Source organism: Ovis aries, chromosome 2, assembly GCF_016772045.2.
Source record: "Ovis aries strain OAR_USU_Benz2616 breed Rambouillet chromosome 2, ARS-UI_Ramb_v3.0, whole genome shotgun sequence".
NCBI classification, from domain to species: domain Eukaryota; kingdom Metazoa; phylum Chordata; class Mammalia; order Artiodactyla; family Bovidae; genus Ovis; species Ovis aries.
This window is the reverse complement of record NC_056055.1, coordinates 95,234,837-95,259,157: the sequence shown is the minus strand read 5'-3', so window position 1 is coordinate 95,259,157 and position 24,321 is coordinate 95,234,837. Positions and strand designations below refer to the sequence as shown.

At 37.7% G+C, this 24,321-nt stretch overlaps 1 long non-coding RNA gene across 1 annotated transcript in view; it reads left to right on the top strand.

Moving 5' to 3' along the window:
- LOC121818661 (uncharacterized) overlaps positions 1-24,321 on the top strand; it is a 346,398-nt gene that overhangs the window by 284,687 nt on the left and 37,390 nt on the right. The gene's annotated exons all lie outside the window — the stretch shown is intronic.

Genomic DNA, 24,321 nt, shown 5'->3' with positions numbered 1-24,321 from the left:
TTTTATCAGAAAACGTACATGTCCATCTGTTCCCAAAGCTCTTTTCTTGCTTACCGCCCCCCCACCCCCGAAAAAGAAATTGTCCATTGTACAATGCTAATACGAGTTTTTTTTATAACTTTGTAAATATTATGCTATGTTACTTATTTAATACTGTTATTAATAATTCAACATTCTGTTATAATGATTCAGATATGTCATGTCACAAATTGTTCCCTGAAATATAATTACAAATCGAATGGGTCACTACGTTCTTTAACTATCTCTCACCATTCTTAAAAATATATCTTTGTACATACAGCAGTATAAAAGATATTCTTAATCTGTTCACTTCATTCTGATTTAAGTTCCATCATCTTTTCTAAAGATTTTTTGTTGAAATAGCATTGATTTACAATGTTGTGACAGTTTCAGGTGTACAGAAAGTGTTTCACTTATGGGTACATATATATATATGTTCTTCTTAATATTACTTTCCACTATAGGTTATTATAAAATATCAAGTATAGTTCCCTATGTTGTATAGTAGGTCCTTGTTGGTTATCTTAACAATAACCTTGTTGGTTATTTATATATGGTAGTGTGTGTGTTTTAATCCCAAACACCTAGTTTATGCCTCTCCTCCCTTCTCCTTGGTGATAAGTTTGTTCTCTGTGTCTGTAAGTCTATTTCTGTTTTCTAAAAAAGTTCATTTGTATCATGTTTTTAAATTCCACGTATATGTGATATCATGTGATATTTGTCTTTCTCTGTTAATATGATATATTATATCATATTATATATTAACTATCTGTTAATATGATATCATATTATATCATATTATATATTAACTGATATCATATCAGTTAATATGATAATCTCCAGGTCCATCCATGGTACTACAAATGGCCGTATTTTATTCACTTTTATAGCTGAGTAATATTCCATTAATATATATATATATATATATGTACACACCACATCTTCTTTATCCATTCATCTACTGATGGATGCTTATGTTGCATCCATGTCTTGGCCATTGTAAACAGTGCTGCTATGAACACTGGGGTGCATGTATCTTTTTGAAGTATGGTTTTCTCTGGATACATACCCAGGAGTGGGGTTGAAGGATAATATGGTAGCTCTATTTTTAGTTTTTTAGGGAGCTTTCACACTGTTTTCCATAGTGATTGTAGTATCTGACACTCCCACCAACACTGTAAAGAAGGGTTCCTTTTTCTCCACACCCCTCCAGCATTTATTCATATTATTTGTAGGCTTTTTGATGTCAGCCATTCTGACTGGTGTGAGGTAGTTTTGATTTGAGTTTCTCTAATAATGATGTTCAGCATATTTTTTTGTGCCTTTTGAATGTCTGAATGCTTCTTTGGAGAAATGTCTATTTAGATCTTCAGCCTATGTTTTGATTGGGTTGTTTGTTTTTTTGATATTGAGTTGTATGAGCTGTTTGTATATTTTGGAGATTAGTCCACTGTCAGTTACATCATTTGCAAATATTTTCTCTCATTCTGTAAGATTATTTTTTTTTGGTTTTATTAATGGTTTTCTTTGATATGCATTTCTATACACTACTGATGAAAGATCTGAAAGAGAAATTAAGGAAACAGTCCCATTTACTATTGCATTAAAAAGAATAAAATACCTAGGAATAAACCTACCTAAGGAGAGAAAAGGCCTGTATACCACAAACTATAATACACTGCTGAAAGAAATCAAAGATGACACAAACAGATGGAGAGATACACTGTGTTCTTGGATTAGAAGAATTAATATTGTCAGCATGACTACCCAAGGCAATCTACAGATTCAATGCAATTCCTATCAAATTATCAATGGCATTTTCCACAGAATTAGAACAAAAACTTTTAAATTTTATGAAAACACAAAACACCCCGAGTAGCCAAAGCAATTTTGAGAAAGAAAAACAAGCTGGAGGAATCAGGCTTCCTGGCTTCAGTGAAAAGTGAAAGTGAAAGTGTCTGACTCTTGGCAACCACATGGACTGTAGCCCACAAGGCTTCTCTATCCATGGGATTCTCCAGGCAAGAATACTGGAGTGGGGAGCCATTCCCTTCTCCAGAGGATCTTCCCAACCCAGGGATTGAATCTGGTTCTCCTGCATTGCCAACAGAATCTTTACTGTCTGAGCCACCAGGGAATCCTATACTACAAGCTACAGTTATCAAAACCATATGGTACTGGCACGAAAGCAGACGTATAGATAAACGGAAGAGGATAGAAAGTTCAGAAATAAACCCATGCTAATAACGCACGGTCAATTAGTTTATGACAAAGGAGTCAAGAATATAGAAGGGGTAAAAGAATCTCTGTAAAAGACAAGTAAGTGATGCTTGGAGAACTGGACAGCTACATGTAAAAGAATGAAATCAGAACATTCTCTAATCCTGTACATCATCTCTTTATTGGACTTTTTCCAAAATTTGCCAACCTGGCTCCCAAACCACTGTACTTACCCTCCACCCCATTCTAAGCACATCATGACAGGATTTATCTAACATGCATATGTTATTCCCCTTATGAATATGCATAACTGTCCTTCTCTGCCATAAAGGCTTTTGTAATCAGGTCCTTGTTGATTTCTCAAATTTCACATATTCACACATCCAACTTACCACTTATTTAAAGCAATATATAAACTTATTTGCAGTTTTTTTTTTTAAATTTTTAAAAGATTTTTTAATCTTTTCTTGTTTCTGTGAGAGCAAGACTGCTGTTTCCTCTATGTGGAACATCTTCCTTTTCCTGGAAAACCTGGATAATTCATACCCTTCATTCAACACTGAGCATTATCTCTTTTGTGAAAGTTTTCCACCTCTTCTGCTAAACTAGATTCCTTCATATTGTTTCCTTACGACAAGACAAATTTATTTATTATTATTATTATTATTATATGTACGCACGGCATGTAAATAAAACATGTACTAGCTATAGTATACATAGTGCATACCATCTTTAAGATGATGCTCTCTCTGGGTGGGGAAGAAGAAAGCACAACTATATGTATAATAATTTATTTATTAAAAATGAAGCAAATGACAAAATATTCAAGTTAGATAAACTTAGGTAGTAGGTATATGGGTGTTGATTCAGTTTTCTCTGTACTTTAAAATATTTAATGTTTTCTTGATATTATTTCCTAATAAGCATTATGTGACATTCTTAATTTCTCTCCAGTGTTTTTGACATTAGTAAAAAATCCTTTGAGTTTTCTAAGATACCTAAATCCCTCACTCTCACTGTGAGTATCAAATATCTTAAATCATGCCTTCTTTGTTTAACAAACTTGGAAATCTGTGTAATGGGATCCAATAAAACTAAGTGAGGTCAGACATAGTTTTGAATACTTGGAGGAAATACTAAACCTTCTTTTCAAATTGTGGACACCCTGCACCCATGCATTTTTGTTGTCTCAATAGTAAAATGTGTAGATTTGCAGTGTAAACAGTGCTTAGAATTAAAAACAAATAGTATTTTTACTAACTGTAAGGAATTGTACTGACATATAGAGACAGTATTTTATTTTCTTCTAACTGAAAATCAAAATACAATGTTTGATTAAGTTTGACTGGCCTTGAAATACATATTTTTGCTTCAAATCTGTAGGTAAGTACAAGTAATTCACCATCAGACAGTATGACCACACACAGAATTTCAGAAGTGATGTTCAAATGTTTATATATATTTAGTTTTGCACATTCAGTTGGGATAATAAAGTACAATTATATGACTATTAATTTTAGGAAATATTTGTCTTCATTTGGACATTTAGATTGCCAAAATTAGTGCAGTTGTCTACCCCCTAAATGTATATTTGTTTTGGAAATGCTTATCAAGTACTTAATTTCCTAAGTTAAACTATATATTGCTTTGATTTAAAATTGTGTGAAGTGAGGAGTTTGTGTAATTCTGACATTCTTGAAATTTTATTAAATAATTATGAGTTGTTGTTCCCTAAAAAAAAAAAAAAGTTGAAAAAATATGGTAGCTTATAGTTAAATCATGGGAAAAATAACCAAGCAGACTGCAGAATCTTTGCTTTGGGAGATTACAAAATCTTTGTGTGTGTGTATGTGTATGTGTGTGTGTGTGTGAGTGTGTGTTTTAAAAACCAAAACTCTAAGATTGCAAGTTATGGGTTCCAACTACTCGATAACTTGTGTTCCAGTTCACACCTAAGCAGCTCCATTTATAGAAAACTCAACATCTTTTCAGGTAGCGCATCGGGAATTCCTGCTCTGTCCTACTTCTGCTTCTTGGAACGCATTGAGGTAGTTGTGAGTTTTCTCTTTTTAATATTGCGTTCTTTCTCAATATGATTTTATTGATGTCTTTTCATCATCCTGATCACCCTTTTTAGGATACAACCCAGAGTTTTTCTTAGTGTATGAAGGAATACAGTCTACATAGACAAGAGCAGAGGTATTCATTGCCTCACTCATTTTAGACACTTTATTTGTCTGACATAATCTCAGGTTTATATGACACTTTTGAAAGTCAAATCACACAAATGGAGCATTTGAAGGTTACTGCTGCCAAGTCTGAATTCCTCTGTTCTCTGTCTGCACACTTGAATCACTAGCCCTTGACATAGGTCAGGAAAACATTGTTAATTGCATTAAAACATTTTGTTGAGCTTATGACGAATCGCTATTTCCTTTTGGATACTAATGGTGGATACATTGGTACAACTGTAATATCATCGAGGCTTCCTTTCCTGCATCTTGCCCTTAAGGGTATCATGAGAGAACTTGTCCAAAGCTTTTCTGAAATCCAGCTACATTGTTTCCACTCTGTTTCTCTGATCTCCCAGTGTGGTAACTCTGCCACTAGAAAGTGAGGTTAGCGTGACAGGACTATTCTTAGTGAGCGCACGCTGAGTTTACCACTTCCTTTTCTAAGTGCTCAGAAGCCATTGTTTAGGGAAAAAAAAAATGTTCTAGAATCTTGCCCTGAATAGATGTCAAGCTCAGTGCTCTGTAGTTCATGAATACGCATTCTTCCTCTCTTTATAAATCCAAATGACACTTGCCTGTATCCAATTTTCCAGGAGCTCTTTTCCGCTGTGGTTTTTCTCAGGTGCACTGACAATGATTCAGCCATTTCTTCAAGTTCTCTGAGGATGCGGAAACGTACTCCTGGGCCGAGAGTCCAGGATTCATTTGGCATAGCACCTTTTCATCTCCTCATTTATTTAGGAATACATCTATCACCTGTTTGAGAAGGGAATAGGAAATTGATTAACCCAAACTGTAGTTAAGGTCGTGTTTGGTTTGATGGTCAATATGAAAGTGAATCAAGTTAAGAGGAAAAACTGTTATTAGAGGGCTTGAAGCATATGCAGCAGTATGCTAGGTGCTAAGAGATGAGAATAAGATAAAGCCAAAGCCCTGGTCTTAAAAATCTGATAGTCAGGTTGGGGGAAATAAAACTTTTAGTACCAGAACCCATATAGTTTAATTTGGGAATAAAGCAGGACTTCAAAGAACACAATCCTTGCCATCAAAAGGATTTAAAAAATAGCTCAAATTGTTTCCTTATATTCCTTAATACTATCAAAAAGGTATATTAAAACTAGTTTAAATGTTGCAATATAACTATGTTGTCTACTGACTGCTTCACTGGCCAGAGGTTGACAGTGAATTCTAAACCTAGGTGTGTGCTAAAATGAACCTTCATTTGTGGTAACATCTGTTTATGAGTTGAGATGTTGACACACTAATAGGAGAAGGAAGGGGGCAATGGTTCTACTGCTAAGCCAACCTCTCATGGTACCAGGCTTGTTGGGAGAGGGGAGGGTAGGAGCAGAGAGCGGGACAGCAGGCAGAATGGCAGAACGGCTGAGGAAGAGAGCAACAGTGCCTTGGTCCTTGGGGTCTTTCCTATATGCTATCTCCTATGCAAGGGGACTCCCACTTACTGAGCACCTCTTTATGCCAGGAATGCTGTTAGGTACTTTGAATGCCACATTACAGTTCTTCCTCCACAAGCCTGTAGGAGAGTGCATGCATGTGTATGCACGCTCAGTGGTGTCCAACTCTTTGCAACCAGATGAACGGTAGCCCACCAGACTCCTCTGTCCAGGGGATTTTCCAGGCAAGAAGATTGGGGCAGGTTGCCATTTCCTTCTTCAAGGGATCTTCCTGGCCCAGGGATTGAACCCACATCTCCCTCCTCTCCTGTATTGGCAGGCGGATTCTTTACCACTATGCCGCCTGGGAAGCCCAAAATAGTCAGTGTAGCCTTATTTTACAAGTGAGGAAACTGAGCTCAGAGAGCTGGAGTCATTTGCTCAAAGGTCACATTAATGCTAAATGGCAGACCTGGGATGTAACCTCAGATGCATCTGATTCAGTGCTATTTTATTTTTATTACATGACACTCTCTGGATAGAAGCAAATTGGGACTTGAAGAGACTTTTCTTCTTGTCCTTACAAAATGTCTTGTCACCTAGAGAAAGGCAAAATTTCACCCATGTTTCAAGCTGATTGTCATATTCTGCTAGTTTTATTAAATGTACTTTAACTTTTTATATCATAGAATAAATACAGTCTAATTACTTCATGAAGTGATGTCATTCTGTTACCATATATAGATGAGGTGTATTTTCATAGACGTTCTCTCTATTTGGGACTTGATATCAAGAAAATGAAATTTGCAAAGATAACTCCTTGCTACCTGGTTATTTACTACATGGGGACAGCGCTTGGTGAATGGCCCTTGTCTGAACTGAGTTTCCTAGTTATTAGCACAACAGGTGCTGCAAAATGAGGTCTGTGAACTGAAGGCCAATTTTTGTGCAGAGGATAAAATGTGGAACAATAGATAGCTCAGGAGAGGACATGGTATATGGGGATACAGTGTCCCTGCAAGGGACAGATGCGTATTGCTGAGCAAGGGCTGTTCCAAAGAGCCCTGACCATTAATGCAGTCAGAACCCTGAGCTCTAAATTAAAGCAGGAGAAGAACAGCAGAAAGACGCAGTGCCTGTAACTGTAACCTAGAGCCTAAAGGTGCTGGGGGAGAACACTGCAGGAGCAGTAAACCTCTTTTGCTGTTTGTTTCTCTTGGTTTCTTTACAGGAATTTGGAATGCCTAGTTGTAAGGAGTTGGGTTAAAAATGCAGATCTGTGAGTGGGGATTAGATTTTGGGAGGGTAACCGACTGGAGACAACTAGAGATACCTGGATATTCCTCTGTGTGTGTGTGTGTGTGTGTGTGTGTGTGTGTGTGTGTGTGTGTGTGTGTGTGTGTGTAGGGGGATATTAGCAAAGAGGCAGCCATTGTCAGAGAACCCTGACCATCTCCTGCCTGGGGGGATCTTTCATAGGAATTGGCAGTGGCTGCCCGGACCCTCTCTCGACAGCAGAGTGACGCTACAGCCTTTACCCTGGACTTTGTCCACTCTTCTTCCCAGTTCTTCCCCTGGCCTCCATGAATGCCTCTTTCCTGTGTGTGACATGAACCTTCATAGTTCATCCTCTAACAACATTCCTGACAGTGACCTATGTGGAGTTTCACATAGTGAGTCTTCCACAGATATTTTATTCTTCTGTCCATCCATCCATCCATCCATCCATTCATTAACAAACATTTACTGAATTTCTGCTGTGTATCTGTAGCAGTTGTTGGCACTAGGGATAGATAACAAGTTAATACCACTTGTAAGACCTCACAATGTCATGGAGTCATAGGGCCCATTAAGGTGATTACTAGCCTGAGATTAGTGCTATAACACAGATGCATAAAGATTCAGAGTTGGTCCCAAGTTGACTGTACTTGCATGAGGCAGGAAAGGCTATAGCCAGGCTTCATGCTTAAGATACCAGGTTGTCTTCAGAATCTGACTCAATGAGTTCAAATCCTGGTTTTGCCACTTTTGAGCTAACAAAACACGAAAAAATTACTCAACTAATTTTGAGTGGCCTCCATAAAATGCATGACCATTATCTTGTGGATTCTTGTGATTATTACATGAGATGATGTGGATAGATTCGTTGGTAAATGCCTGGCATGTAGAAATCGGTCAATAAATTTTCATGATTATTATTGTTGTTAAAATCTGCTGTGAAAGTAATAAGGCTACCCTAAGGACATATTTCAGCCGAGACTGGAAGGGTAAACTGTGGTCACTAAGCCAGCGGTGGGAGGGTAGTGACTGGGGTGCGGATGGAGAGGACTTTGCAGAAGAGGAAATAGGATATGCAATGTCCAGGGACCTCAAGGGCACAATACACTTGGAGGGAGTCAGTCAGGTAGAGTTAGTTGAGCTCTTAGCACTTTCGTTCTCCATCCTCTTATGTATCAAATTACCTTGTAGTTGTTTGGACATAATCTGTCTTTCTTGTTCCTCATCCGGTGAAATGCTCATCCTTCTGATTCATCTGTTTCAATCAACGCCATCTTTCCTGTAATGTCTCTGGGTTCCTGTCTCACCCTCTGTCCTTGCACTCATCATGCTGCAATGTAATTAATTAGCGGATGTGTATTTCCTCCTCACTGGGATCGTAGATCGTCTTATTCAGCTTTGTCTATTCTGCATTGACTGGATGGACATGAGTTTGAATAAACTCTGGGAGACAGTGAATGACAGGGAAGCCTGGTGTGCTGTAGTCCTTAGGGTTGCAAAGAGTCAGACATCCCTGGCATGCTGCAGTCCATGGTATCACAAAGAGTTGGACATGACTTAGTGACTGACTAATTCTACACTGAGCTGGTACCTGGATTGTGGACTTGTGCAGACTGTGAGTTAAAAATAAAGCAGAATGATGAGAAATCATCCATAAGAACAGAATATCTTATTCTCTCCTGAAAGATCCAAGGAGTCATTTTGAAACAGAGAAATGGTCTGTTTTCTAAACCAAGTGCAGAGCTGCAGATGTGCTTCTTAAAGACACAGCTCTCTATATTTATTTGAACTTTGTAGTATGTAAGGACGGAGAAGGCGATGGCACCCCACTCCAGTACTCTTGCCTGGAAAATCCCATGGGCGGAGGAGCCTGGTAGGTTGCAGTCCGTGGGGTCGCTAAGAGTCGGACATGACTGAGCGACTTCATTTTCATTTTTCACTTTCATGCATTGGAGAAGGAAATGGCAACCCACTCCAGTGTTCTTGCCTGGAGAATCCCAGGGACGGGGGAGCCTGGTGGCCTGCCGTCTATGGGGTTGCACAGAGTCGGACACGACTGATGTGACTTAGCAGTAGCAGTATGTAAGGAAATAGAACCCTGAATCCAATCTGTAATCCAGGCCTTAGGTTAATCATTTATACATAGTCCTGCTTGGTCCTAAGCCTATGAAAATTGCTTCATTTTTACCTGCCTTGCATTCTCTCTTCAAATCCTATAATAGGGTCCTGTAATCCTGACCATCTTTTCATTCGGCTGATAAGGTGCCAAATGGTTCTTCTTCATGTGTGGTCTTCTTGCAGCAGTTAGTTAATGAGGAGTGTCCCTGATGACTTTTATCAGATGAGAATTAACAGTCTAATGGACACAGCAATCACCTCTATGCTAACCGAGGGACCCAGAGCCAGAGAGCTGATGGTTGAAAATGTGCATTCTGTTCTAGAGTGTCCCACATGGATGCTTCCTAGTGGTGTAACCTAGACATGTCCCCTGAGATCTCTGAACCCTCAACTTTCTCCTTTATAAAATGTAGGCAATAATAATGTTAATTTCATAAGATAAAAGAAAAATGATGGTTAATATCATGTGCCGATTTGAAAAGGCTATGGTACCCAGTCATTTGGTCAAATGCTAGTTTCCATATTGCTGAGAAGATACTCTTCAGGTTCATGTTCTTTGAGTAAAGCAAATTACTCTTCATAATGTGAGTGGGCCTCCTCTAATCAGGTGAGGATCTCAAAAGCACAGACTGAGATTTTCTGAAGCAAAAGCAATTCTGCCTTCAGACTGCAACATAGAAAGTCTGCTTTCCTTTCAAGCACGTAGATTTCAGACTCAAACCTGTAACATCAACTCACCTGGATTCCAGTTTGCCAGCCTGCCGTGTAGGTTTCAGTCTTGCTAATTCCTTAGGTGTCAGTTCCTTTAAGCCTCTTCTCTTACTCTGTGCCTCTCTCTGTCTCTCTCTTATATTTACATTTCCCAGGTGATTCAGTAGTAAGAAATCCACCTGCCAATGCAGGACACACCAGTTCAGGAAAATCCCCTGGAGAAGGAAATGGCAACCCACTCCAGTATTCTTGCCAGGAAAATCCCATTTTCAAAGTTTCAAAGAGTCAGACACTACTGAGCAACTGAGCATGCACACAAAATATATATTCATATACACACATATTTTCTATGGTTTTATTTCTCTGGAGAATGTTGATTAATACAGGGAATAAAGCTTAGCAGACTTCCAGGCATATAGGCCTCCATTATTATGAGCAACTATTCTTACTAAACTCTCTGGACCCCAGATCCTCACTTATATAATGGGTGAGTTGAGTCAGTAATCTGCTGTATTGTCTAACTTCATACTCAAAAATCTCAGTGGAGAGTCCTGCTTCATCAAAGCTATCCTTATGGGGCAGAAAAACAAATTAAAGTGCCTAAGTCCTTTAGAATTCCAGAAAAACATCTATTTCTGCTTTATTGACTATGCCAAAGCCTTTGACTGTGTGGATCACAATAAACTGTGGAAAATTCTGAAAGAGATGGGAATACAGACCACCTGACCTGCCTCTTGAGAAACCTATATGCAGGTCAGGAAGCAACAGTTAGAACTGGACGTGGAACAACAGACTGGTTCCAAATAGGAAAAGGAGTGAGTCAAGGCTGTATATTGTCACCCTGCTTAGTTAACTTCTATGCAGAGTACATCATGAGAAATGCTGGGCTGGAAGAAGCACAAGCTGGAATCAAGATTGCTGGGAGAAATATCAATAACCTCAGATATGCAGATGACACCACCCTATGGCAGAAAGTGAAAAGGAGCTAAAAAGCCTCTTGATGAAAGTGAAAAGAGGAGAGTGAAAAAGTTGGCTTAAAGCTCAACATTCAGAAAATGAAGATCATGGCATCTGGTTCCATCACTTCATGGGAAGTAGATGGGAAACAGTGGAAACAGTGTCAGACTTTATTTTTGGGGGCTCCAGAATCACTGCAGATGGTGACTCCAGCCATGAAATTAAAAGATGCTTACTCCTTGGAAGGAAAGTTATGACCAACCTAGACAGCATATTAAAAGCAGAGACATGACTTTGCCAACAAAGGTCCGTCTAGTCAAGGCTATGGTTTTTCCTGTGGTCATGTATGGATGTGAGAGTTGGACTGTGAAGAAAGCTGAGCCCCAAAGAATTGATGCTTTTGAAATGTGGTGTTGGAGAAGACTCTTGAGGGTCCCGTGGACTGCAAGGAGATCCAACCAGTCCATTCTGAAGATCAGCCCTGGGATTCCTTTGGAAGGAATGATGCTAAAGCTGAAACTCCAATACTTTGGCCACCTCATGCAAATAGTTGACTCATTGGAAAAAACTCTGATGCTGGGAGGGATTGGGGGCAGGAGGAGAAGGGGATGACCGAGGATGAGATGGCTGGATGGCATCACTGACTCGATGGACATGAGTCTGAGTGAACTCCTGGAGTTGGTGATGGACAGGGAGGCCTGGCGTGCTGTGATTCATGGGGTCGCAAAGAGTCAGACACGACTAAGTGACTGAACTGAACTGAACTGAAGTCCTTTTCTATTGATGTTTCTGACTTGATTGCAGTACTGTTTATGCATTGCTACTGCTTAAGTTTCTAGATGTGCTGAAAGGTATGTCTAATGTGTTCTTGATAAGTTGAGTATAAGACAAATTTTGCAACATCCCCAAAGATTTTCACATTCAGAGAGCTGTGCTCTTGTTCTTGTTATATCAGAGGCTGGGAATTGCTGGTCCAGATGGAGAATTCAGATGAAAAGGAGGTTGGGAAGGAAGCCTCATTTTCTGGGAGCCTCTGTGTCCTGTGCTGATAGATTTCACAGGGAAAAAGGGTAAAAGGGGCAAGGGGAATTATGAAAGTAAAGGCAGGGTCTCAACTTCTGAACTTTTGTTTTGTTTTGTTTATTTTGTTGTTATTTTTCTTTAGAAGGGAACAAAGCAGTACTTTTTGTTTTTGGAAACAATATCAATGTTCATTTATCAGTGATGTCAACTATATCAGTCCATTGCCCTGCCTCACTCTATTCTGTTATATTCCCCCCACCCCACCACCACCTTTCTGCTTTATTTTCATTAATTGAATTCATTCCCTCCTGATATGTATTTATTTGTCACTGTCTCTATTGTTGATTATTCTCACTAGAATGTCTGGTCCTTGAGAGCGGCCATTTTGCCTGCTGTATTCTGTGCTATATCCTGAAAGTTAGAATTATCTTGAAGACATAATAGATCCTCAATAAAAGCTTTTTGAATATATAAAGAGATCTGAAAACAAATTTTCTGTTCTCTGACCCTCTAACAATATTATCGTCATGCCCGGAGGCCTTGGTTGCGCGATTTATGTCTTTCTCTTTACGAGGCACTGAGTGAATGTGGTGGGGAACGTGGCATATCTGGTCTCATCCTCTCTGCATGGAGACTGGAGAACTTCCAAACTGCAAATCAAATGGTGAGTGGCTTTATTTCTAGGTTCGTGTGATGATTATAGCAACATAGCTCCTGTTGTGTCTTCTTGTCATGTGGTATCACAATTTTAGTAACTCCAACCTGAAGCAACAGGACAGTCCTGAGATTTATAATCAGATGACCCAGACCTTGGTCATATCCTAGGTAAACCATCGACATATATCTCTTTGTCTCCATTTGTCCTGTGCTTCAAGACCATTAGGTGAGATAGGTATATAAATAGTCAGCAACTTTAGGGTTTCTATGTCTAATATCCCGTCATCTTCAAACAGTGACTGTTTTACTTCTTTTCCCGTTTGGGTTCCTTTTATTTCTTTTTCTTCTCTGATTGCCATGGCAAGGACTTCTTGAACTATGTTGAATAAAAGTGGTGAGAGCGGGCATACTGGTCTGATTCCTTGCCTTAGCAGAAATACTTTCAGCTTTTTTCACTGTTGAGTATGATGTTGGCTGTGGGTTTGTCATATATGATCTTTAGTATGTTCAGGTGCATTCCCTCTATGCCTACTTTCTGGAGACTTTTTATCATAAATGGGCATTGAATTTTATGGAAAACCTTTTCTGCTTCTATAGGCATGATCATAAAATTTTTATTCTTCAATTTGTTAATGTGGTATATCACACTGACTGATTTGCACATACTAAAAACTCCTTGCATTCCTGGAATAAATCCATTTGATTGTGCTGTATGATCTTTTTAATATATTGTTGGATTCAGTTTGCTAGTATTTTGTTAAGAATGTTTTACTATGTTTATCAGTGATATTGGCTGTAGTTTTTTTTTTTTTTGTAGTATCTACAGAAATAGACCCACAGACATAGAAAACAAACTTAATGGTTACTGAAGAGGAAAGAGCGAAAGGGAGTATGGATAAATTAGGAATTTGGGATTAGCATGTACATACTACTCTATATAAAATAGATAACCAACAAGGACCTACCATATAGCACAGGAAACTATACTCAATATTTTGTAATAACCTATAAAGGAAAAGAATCTTAAAAGAATCTATATGTATAAAATATATGTATTTATATGTATGTATATTTATAGTTTCAGGTATATGTATGTGTATGTATACATATATCTGAAACTAACAAGACATGTTAAATTAACTATACTTCAATAAAATAAAATGAAAAGATCCAAGCTAGAATGAAAAACAGTCAGCCCATAGTAAGCTTACTATACAAATGTTCATTACTGTAATACAAAACTAGAAAGGTTCTGCAAAGAAAGGGAATGTTAAATTTCCTAAACATCTATTATACACTTACATGCTATTTAACTTAGTCTTCATGCCAGTTTTGCAAGTTTGGCAATATTATCCCTGTTTTAAAAATGAAGAAACTCTAGCTCAGAGCTGTACTGAAGTTTCTCAAGGTCAGATGATGGTATAGGTGGCTCACGGGATTCAGTTGAAGGTTTCGAAGACTCTCAAGCAGGTGCTTTATTCACTGGGTCTCACTAACCAACATGAAGAGCGCCACACCTGGCTTTCAGGAGCATCTGTGTGAACTAGAGAGAGGAGCCTCTTCTGAATAGTTACAGCCCTGCAAGTGGAAGGCCTGGTCAGCACAGGGAAGCTGCTGGGAGGAAAAAGTTGTGCCTCCATCTAGGTGGAGGTGATCATGCACCAGGGCAGAGGTTCTGCAAGGAGAGCATGAGCTATTTTCAGTTCCATTTTCCTCTCAGCTACAGAACCATCAGGTGTAGCATTCAGCATGGAAAGGATTCCCCTAACAACCTAAGACCACTTAGCTACAGCTGACACAGCAAAATCAAACATTCATCTTCCCAAGTGTCGCTTCTTGAGAAGTTATGATGTAACTGAACTCAGCTGTATCTACCACACTTTAGAGGAGAGGAGCTAGAATTGTTCCTCTAATCATCATTTGGTTGGAAGTGTCTTCTGAAAACCCAACAGGAAGTTGGGGTGTGTAGCAAGAGCCCTGTCCTTTCTGGACTCTGTGACCTTAGCAATTCGGGCATCATTTTATTATTTCTCACTGACCAGACACCTTCAAGTTGGCATCAGCTTTCAGACCCATTATGACTGCAGAGAATTACCCAGGTGTGAATACAATATTGAGGAACCTGTCTCCCTGCCAACATCCATGACCTTGCAGAAGTGCCCTTGCTTAATTTTTAGGAAGTGCAGCAAAATGGAGGGGCATGTAAAGCAACCACTCCAAAAAAAGCCATGCAGATCTGCATTTTGAGATGTATTACTTTGGTCCTTTTTTGACAGTGGTCAAATAATGCAAAGGAGGAATTGAAGACTAAAGAATACCACAGGAAGTCATTTGAGAGAGTTCTAGTGTCTGGAGTTAAGCAACCCACCTGAAACATGCTCCTCAGGCCGCAGGATGAAATTGGGTTTCAGACTGCACCTGGCTGAGACCTCTCGCAACTGAAGGGTGTTTCCTTTCGCCTAATGGAACCCCATAGTGGTGAATAGATTCCTGGGGTATGAAGAACCCCTTTCCCATTTGCCTTCAGATCTCTGCTTGGAGGGTCTTCATGCTCTGAGAGTGCTTCTAGCCACAGCACCCTGCTAACAATTCCTGAGCTTACCTTTATATCTCATTGAAAAGAAACAATCAGAATTGATGACATTTTGAACACACACCTGAGATAGAGCTAAACATCTGGTTGATTAGCCACGCCTTTACTGTAAATATTCATCAGGGATTTGTTTTTGTATTCTGTTGCTATGGCACATGAAAAGTGTCCAACCTGTACTTCTGAAGGGTGAAGACCATTCCCAGTCTCTAGAATGTTTGCTTCTCCAGCTTCTCCACTAACACGAGTATTACCATAATGCTTTCACTGGACTCTTCTAAAAAACTAAAAATCATTTCACAGTTTTTACTGTTGCAGCTTTTGGTGGGTTTGTTCACCAAACTAGGTAGAGTGCTGCTTTTGAGAGACAAATTATGTGTTTCATTTTAATATATTTTTTGAAAGTATTAAGTTGATACAAAAACATTTAAAAATGTATGTGAGATATAAAAAGTAGGCACATAATGAACACCTCTATCCCAGTTACATGGTTTAAGAAGAGGAATATTAGCATTACTTTTGAGGTTTCCTGAGTGCCTTCCATCACTTATTTATCTTATCACTTATCACTTATTTATCACTTATTTATCATCTATCTTACGCCCCCTTTATGTATCTGGCTATTCCAAATTTTGTTTTAACTTTCTCTTGCCTTTAATAAACAGTTTAGATATGTGTACTTATAATCTTAAAATGTATTGCCTTTTTAATGTAAAGGACTTCCCAGGTGGTGCCAGTGGTAAAGAACCCACCTGCCAATGCAGGAGACTTAAGAGAGAGAATGCAGGCTTGATTCCTGGGTTGGGAAAATCCGCTGCAGAAGGAAATGGCAATCCATTCCAGTATTCTTGCCGGAGAATTCCACGGACAGAGGAGCCTGGCCAGCTACAGTGCATAGGGTCGCAAAGAGTCGAAAGCAAAGTGATCATGGGAGACGTATTTTAGTAATTTTATTATTACAATTTTTTGCTCAACAGCATGTTCATAAGCTTCATCCATGCAGTAATTAGGTAGTTTTCACTGTGTAGACTATGTGACTGTTTACTCATGTGAGTGGATGGTCATTTAGTTTGTGTTCTGTGTTTTGATATTTCTCACAGTGCCACAGTGGATTCTTGTTCATGGCCCTTGGAGTTTATGTGCAGAAGTTCTCTGAGGTACATGCCCTGGAGCAGAATTGCTGCATCAAATTTGCATCCTTCTTGCTTCATCACCTAGATAATACCTAGTTAGTAGCTAAGGTATTACTTAACAAGTGATATTTTAAACAGTAGCATGTGAATGTTTCCTTGCTCCCAGATGCTTGTAAACCCTTGATTTATCAGTTTTCCCAGTCTGATGAACATCAGTTATCATTCATATTGATATTGATTTGTTTTTCCACAATTGTATGACATGAAAGTGTTGAAATATATTTACTGACCATTTTTGTTTCCTTTTCTGTGATATATATGTTTCTAATGTTTTGCCTAAATTTTTAATTTGCTTGTTTAAGGAATCCTTTATATATTAGGGGTATTAATGTGAAGTTGCTCGGTCGTGTCTGACTCTTTGTGACCCCATGGACTATAGCCTGCCAGGCTCCTCTGTCCATGGGATTTTCCAGGCAAGAGTACTGGAGTGGGTTGCCATTTCCTTCTCCAAGGAATCTTCCCAACACAGGGATAGAACCCAGGTCTCCCACATTGTAGGCAGACGCTTTACCATCTGAGCCACCAGGGAAGTCTATGTTGGAAACGTCTTCTTCCATTCATAATTTGTTGGCCTTTTTTTCCTTTGACTTTTTAAAATGATGTCTTTTGGAGAACAGATGTTTTTGATTTAAAATATTCAAGCTTATAAATTTGTCCCTTATAGTTTGCCTTATAATCCCTGCTTGTAACTTTGTTTCTAACACTAGTCTAAAAAGTATTCTCCTGTTTTTGTTTCTAAAAGAGTAGCCATCTTGCCTTTTGTATTTAAGTCTGTTCAGATTTTTGAGCACATGGTGAGGCCAAGGCCAAGATAGTTTTTTTTTTTTTTTTTTTTTTTTTTCATATGGTTGTCTAATTGTCTCAGTGACTCTGCAAAGGCTGTTACTTCTCTGGTAATCTACATTTTGCGACACCAAAAATCAAGTAAGTCACTATGTGTGGGTCTGTTTCTGAACTGCTCTTTTCCACTGATCTCTTTGTTTCTGCATATGCTAATCCCATACTGTCTTTATTCTGTAGTTTGTATCAGTTTTGATATCCCTTATGCCTCTTTGGGAGTTTTTCTTGGCTTTTGCATATAAATTTTAGCATGAACTTTTCACCAAAAAAGTGGCATTTTCTTAGAACTACTCTGGATTTATAGTTTAATTTCAGGAGAATTGGCATTTTAAATATTGAATGTTTAAATCAATGAAAACAATCTACTCCTCCATTTTTAGTCTTTATTATCTTTCAACAAAGTTTTATAATGTTCTTCGGGAAGATCTTGCATATCCTTTGTTAAGAGTTAGTCAAAGTTTATTCTATATATATTTTTATGTTACCAAAGTGGTATCTTTTTAAAACTACATTTTGAATCTTCTAATAGATCAAATAAATGCAATTTATTTTTGTGCATTGATCCTGAGTTCAGCAAACTTGCTATGCTCATTTATTTTTCTGTTTTCATTATGAAAATAACAGTCTGTTTCCCCTTCCAATTCTTATATCTTTATTTGCCATAATATACTGTCTAGGCTTTGGATGCTGTGATGAATAGAAGCGGTCATAGCAGACAATCTTTCTGGTCTTCAAAGCAAAACTTTCAACATTTTACCGTTCAAGATGATGTTAACTGTCAGTATTTTGTCAGTATTCATAATTCAGTTATGAATTGATATTGAATTATATTGAATGTATTTTCTTTATCTATGGAGATAATGATTTATCACCTTAAACTTTTAATATATTGAATTATATTACTAATTTATTTTCTAATGTTAAAATAGCATAAACATTTCTGAGATAAATCCAAGTTGGTTAAAATGTATTATTGATGCACTGATGGATTTAGTTTGTTGATATTTTACTTATGGCTTTTCATCTAGGTACATGAATGACACTCATTTATAATTTTACTGTCCTCTATGGTTCTTGTCAGATTTTAGTATCAAAGTTATATTAGCTTCATAAATTGAGTTAGAGAATATTTCTTTTACCTACTTGGAGTTTTTTAAAGTGGATTGGAATTCCTTGATTATTATGTATAACTCATGGGCCAATCCTTTAGTGCTGGTATTTTCTTTTTGGTAAGACTTTTAAGTACTGTTTCAGTTATTGCTTAATGGCTATTAAATTTTTTAAAAAATTATCTCTTCTCATTCATTTGGTATGCTTTATTTTCTCAGAATTTCTCTGTCTCATCAAACTTTCATATTTATTGGCATTAAGTAGTCTCATATTTATTGATTAATAATGTGGCTTATTTGTTCGTTCTTTCTCTTTTTTGCTATGATTTTCAGAAGTTGGGGTGTTGTATTAATCTTCTCAGTTAACAGTGTTTCAATTTGTTGTTTTTTATTTCATGTATTCATGCTTCTATCTTTATTATTTTCCATTTTTTTTTTGTTTCTGTTTTCCTCCTAATATCTTAGGTTTGATACTTGAGTTATTCATTGTTAGGCTTTCTCCTTTTTTAGTGTTAAGTATTTAAATGCATATCTTTCTTTCTTAGTACCCCATAAAATTTGGAGCATAGTATTTTTTTTTACCATTCAGTTGTGAATGTTATTTGATTTCACTAATTTCTTCTTTGACCCAGGAGTTATAAATAAATGTATTTCCTATATTCCCTAAATTTTAGATTTTCTAGTAATATTTTTGTTATTAATTTCTAACTGAATGGGTTACTAGAGAATTTGATCTTTGATTTCAACATTTGAAATTTGCTAAAATTTACTTACTGGCCAGGTATGGGTTCATATTTGGTAAATTTTCTGTACATGCTTGAAAAGAATATGTGTTTTGCAGTTTTCTGTGTATATCCAGTGATCAAACAATTCTGTTTTTCAAAACTGCTATATTCCTACTTATTTTTGTCTACTTGACAAAATTACTCAGGTTGTTTATATTAAAATTTGTCACTTGGATTCAGGATTTATGTATTTTTGTAATCCTTTCAGTTTTTGTTTAATATATGTTAGGGTTATTTTATCAATGTATACACATTTAGAATTGTTATATTTTCTTGGTCAACTGAAACTTTTATCATTATGTGGCTACATGTTTTTTATCTGTAGTAATGCCTTTTGTTCAGTGTCTACTTTGTCTGATATGAGTATGGCTATAAGAGAAGACTCTTGAGAGTCCCTTGGACTGCAAGGAGATCCAACCAGTCCATTCTGAAGGAGATCAGCCCTGGGATTTCTTTGGAAGGAATGATGCTAAAGCTGAACTCCAGTACTTTGGCCACCTCATGCGAAGAGTTGACTCATTGGAAAAGACTCTGATGCTGGGAGGGATTGGGGGCAGGAGGAGAAGGGGACGACAGAGGATGAGATGGCTGGATGGCATCACTGACTTGATGGACGTGAGTTTGAGTGAACTCCGGGAGTTGGTGATGGACAGGGAGGCCTGGCGTGCTGCGATTCATGGAGTTGCAAAGAGTCGGACACGACTGAGCGACTGAACTGAACTGAGCTGAGCGACTGAACTGAACTGATACCAACTCTGTTTTGGTTTAGTTTCATATCTTTTTACTTTCATTCTTTTTGGAGCATACACATTGTTTATATGTCTCAGCCACAGCTACAACCAGGTGACAATCTGTCTAACAGCTTTGCTAACTAGAATATTGAATCTATTACATTTATTGTAATTACTGATTGAATTTTTTTTCTAGCAATTTATTTGTTGACAGTCTCATTAATGTTTCTTTTTCTCCCTCTTCTTGACTCCTTCAGGATTGATTAGCTTTCTTCTCATTCCTTTTTGCCGTCTGCACAGTATTGGTATAAATGCTGTTTGCTTATGTGATGTGATTAGTCGCTCAGCTGTGTCCAAGTCTTTGCGACCCCATGGACTGTACCCCACCAGGCTTCTCTGTCCATGGGGATTCTCCAGGCATGAATACTGGAGTGGGCAGCCTTTCCCTTCTCCAGGGGATCTTCCCAAACCAGGGATTGAAACCAGGTCTCCCACATTGCAGGCGGATTCTTTACCATCTGAGCCACAGGGAAGTTGTGTCTGACTCTTTTGCACTATATTCTTTCGCTATATTTCTTTACATTTAGTTGCTGTCTTATAAACATCACTATGATTACTTCTCAAAAGCTAAAGTAGCTCAGTATTTCTGCCTTCCCCCTCAGTAATATTAAGACCATTCCACACTTTAACTCCATCACCAGCCTCCCTCATCATCTCTCGTGGTTTCTGTGCTATTGCTGCCACATATATTAGTGCCATTTGTTTTCTTTTTTTTTTTTTCCCTAGCCACACAGACCTTCATTACGTTTGTTTTATATACTCTGTGTTTGGATTATCCCACGTATTTATTTCTGCCTTTGTCCATCATTCCTTCTTGAATCTCAGAATTTTCATTTGGAATCACTTTCCCTCTGCCCATACTTCTTCTTTTGGAATTTTACTGTTGTCTGGTGTCGCTATTGCTGTTGGCTTTCATCTCTTCCTCTTTCAGTAGTAAGCTGCCTCTATTCTTTATCTGTTTATAAGATTTATTTTCTTTGGTGCTCTTCAATTAAATCTTGGTATGTCTAGGAATGGTTTTCTTCTTGTTTATTCTGCTTAGGATTTGTTGATTTTCCTGAGTCTGTGGTTTGATAATTTTATCCATTCTTAAAAATTATAGCCATATTTGTTTTTAGTATATTCTCTCTCTTTTCCTCTGAAATTTGAATTAGATATTTATTAAACCATCTCGATCTGTCCTCAATGTTTCTTATCTTTCCAATTTTCAATATCTCTGTCTTTATGTCCAGTATTCTGAATTTTTTTCTCTGTGTTCTAACTCTTTCTGTTTTCAGTTATGTCTAAGTTATCCATTAGTTATCCGTTTCTGTGTAAACAGTTACTCTAAGATTTGGCAGTATAAAACAAGTCATTCTGTCTCAGAGTTTCTGAGCATCAGGGGTCCAGAAGCTGTTTAGCTCTGTGATTTGGCTCAGGGTCTCTCATGAAACTGTGTTCAACCTGCAGGCTAGCGATGCAGTCATGTGAAAGTATGGGAGGACCCACTTCCAGGCTTCCTTATGGGGGTGTCAGTAGGAGGCCTCCTCATTGTATGGTGGGTTGGCTTCTGCTAGTGTGATGAGGTCATGAGGACGGTGATGATGATGTGTGAGGACCATACACAGCCCACAGCATCTTTTTTTTTAATGAACTCTAGTTTATTTTCCTTATGAGCTATTATAACCTACACAGAAAACATAGTCATGAATAGTTGGCCAGAACAATGTTTTGTGATACAAATTTTGTCATCTATCTTAACAGGAGTACTTACTTCTGAGTTCTGGGGTGCTGAGGTGTCCTTAGCTCTGCTATTACTGACCTTGACCAGCATTCTTTCCTGAGACTTCCCTGCAGGGGGGTTGTGTTCCTGTGGCCTTAAATGCTGCAGATCTGGTACAACATCTTTTAAAATGTAGTCTCAAAACAAACAAACAAAAACATACCTAATCTCAGAAGTGCATACCATCTCTTGTGCCTTCTGTTGGTCACAGAGACCACTTCTGGTGCATTGTAGGAGTGTATCATACAGGGGTGTGAACATCAGTAGGGATTATTTGTGGTCATTTATGGCTGGCTACCATAAAAGTGAAATCTATTCATTGAACTTCTAATGGGAATGATTATATTTTTCATTTCTGGGTATCTATTGTTTTAAAATATGCTTTTCTCTTTGTATTTTTAATCTCTTGTTTTAAAAGTATATCAAATACATTAATATTTTACCTCTGATAACTTCAATATCTGAAGATTTTGCTGGTCTGAATTTGCTGATTATCATTTCTTCTGGCAGCCATTCAAGGTGTCTTGCCCATGTCCTTTTTGTTTTTTTTTCTTTTAGAACCTTTCCCCCTCCACCGCCTCCCCCCACCCTCCCCCCAGAACTTCATCAGTAGGCATTCTTTGAGAACATATTTGGGGCATGCTCTTTCAGAGAAAATTTACATTTGACTCTGTCAGTTGGCTGAGCACACGGTTAGCCCAGAATCACTTTAAAATGAGGTCTTGTTTTTTTTTTTTTTTTTTTAATGTCACTCAGGTAATATAAAGTGAAACTACAAAACTTCATGATGATTAGTTTATGTTTATAAACTCTGAGGGAAATCTCCCTTTCAATCAGTATCAAATTTAAGATGGATAATTATTCTTGCATCCTCTTGAACTAAGTTTATTTCTGATTTGCCTTTACACTAAGGTCAAGTGCAGTCTACTATTATTATTCCATTATCTCTCTGCCTTTCATGGTATAAAACTGAAGGCCAGGTTCACTTGCAGCGTATGTGCTCAGAGTTCTATTTCACCTCATTTCCTAATTTGCCTAGTTTTTTGACCTCTGAGCATAACTTACTAACTCATCAGTGCATTTTTAGAAACATATTCCTAATAGCTTATTTTAGTCAGTATTTTAATTATTTTTCAGTTGGAAGGGTTGGTCAGGGTGTCTCTTCCCCTATTTTGTTGGAAGTAAATTTTCTGCTCTTTATCACTTTCCAAGTTCTGTTGGACTTCACTGTATACAGTCCAGAATTGGAATATAGTGATAGCTTACATGATGTCTTTTGACTATTTTTACAAGATTATATTCCAGAACAGTATGCAAAGAGTAATCTCTGGCTTTCTGGTCTTTTCAAAAGATATTCAAAAAGAATGTCCGCATTTTCTGGGATTTAGTAAGATTTCTAAAGCAGCATCTGCTGGCCTTGGAGAAATGTAACTTCTTTAATTTAGTAAGTGTATATTCTGAATTTTCAAAATATGTAGAATATACAGTGATCTGAATAGGAACCCAAAGCATCATTCTTTCCAAACACAGAAGGATGGGCTAGTGATAATGGAGAACCTTTTAAAATTATGATTTCTCGTTTATTCTTGATATGTATCTTCTCTGTTCTGGTTCCATCTTTCACATTAAATATCCAATTTTCAGTTCTATTCTCTAATTGATTTAATGATTAAGGAAATTTGCCTGATATTCAGCTTAAATTTTTCTTCCTAATTTATTCCCATTACTCCTGGTTAAATCTTGAATAACTAGGATTGATGAGGTGCTGAGGACTAATTAATTGATCGCTAAAGCGTCATGGTATTTTCCAGTTCCACAGTGAATTCTCTTAGTTTTAGAAACACTTTTAACAGTAAACTTCATTGTAAGGCTGTTTGCTTGTTGTTATTTCTGTTATTTTCCCCAAAGATGTCACATGAAGGCATAAAGTAGTCAAAGACTCAATTTTTACTCAGATGTACCTATTCACTTGTTTTTCTGTAGCGGAGTTTATCTTATTTATGGAAAAGGCTTTCAAATTTAAGTGACCCTCAAGGAACCACAGTCCTGATGCCTTGTAGGTACCCATGGGCCATCAAATGTCTCTTACTGAACATGCTGTCTGCTCCTGGGTCCAAAACTTACTGTTTCTTTTTTCTCTGAACTCTTCTTACACTCTGCAGTGTACCATTAAGTACAGCCCTGTGTGGTTTTCTTTGGTGAATTTTCTACCCCAAGGTGTTTGAAGCTCCTTAAAGGAGAATCTTCCCATTTCTTTCAGAATTTTCCACAGTTTATTGTGATCCACACAGTCAAAGGCTTTGGCATAGTCAGTAAAACAGAAATAGATGTTTTTCTGGAACTCTCTTGCTTTTTCTATAATCCAGCAGATGTTGGCAATTTGATCTCTGGTTCCTCTGCCTTTTCTAAAACCAGCTTGAACATCTGGAAGTTTGTGGTTCATGTATTGCTGAAGCCTGACTTGGAGAATTTTGAGCATTACTTTACTAGAGTGTGAGATGAGTGCAATTGTGCGGTAGTTTAAACATTCTTTGGCATTGGCTTTCTTTGGGATTGGAATGAAAACTGACCTTTTCCAGTCCTGTGGCCACTGCTGGGTTTTCCAAATTTGCTGGCATATTGAGTGCAGCACTTTCAC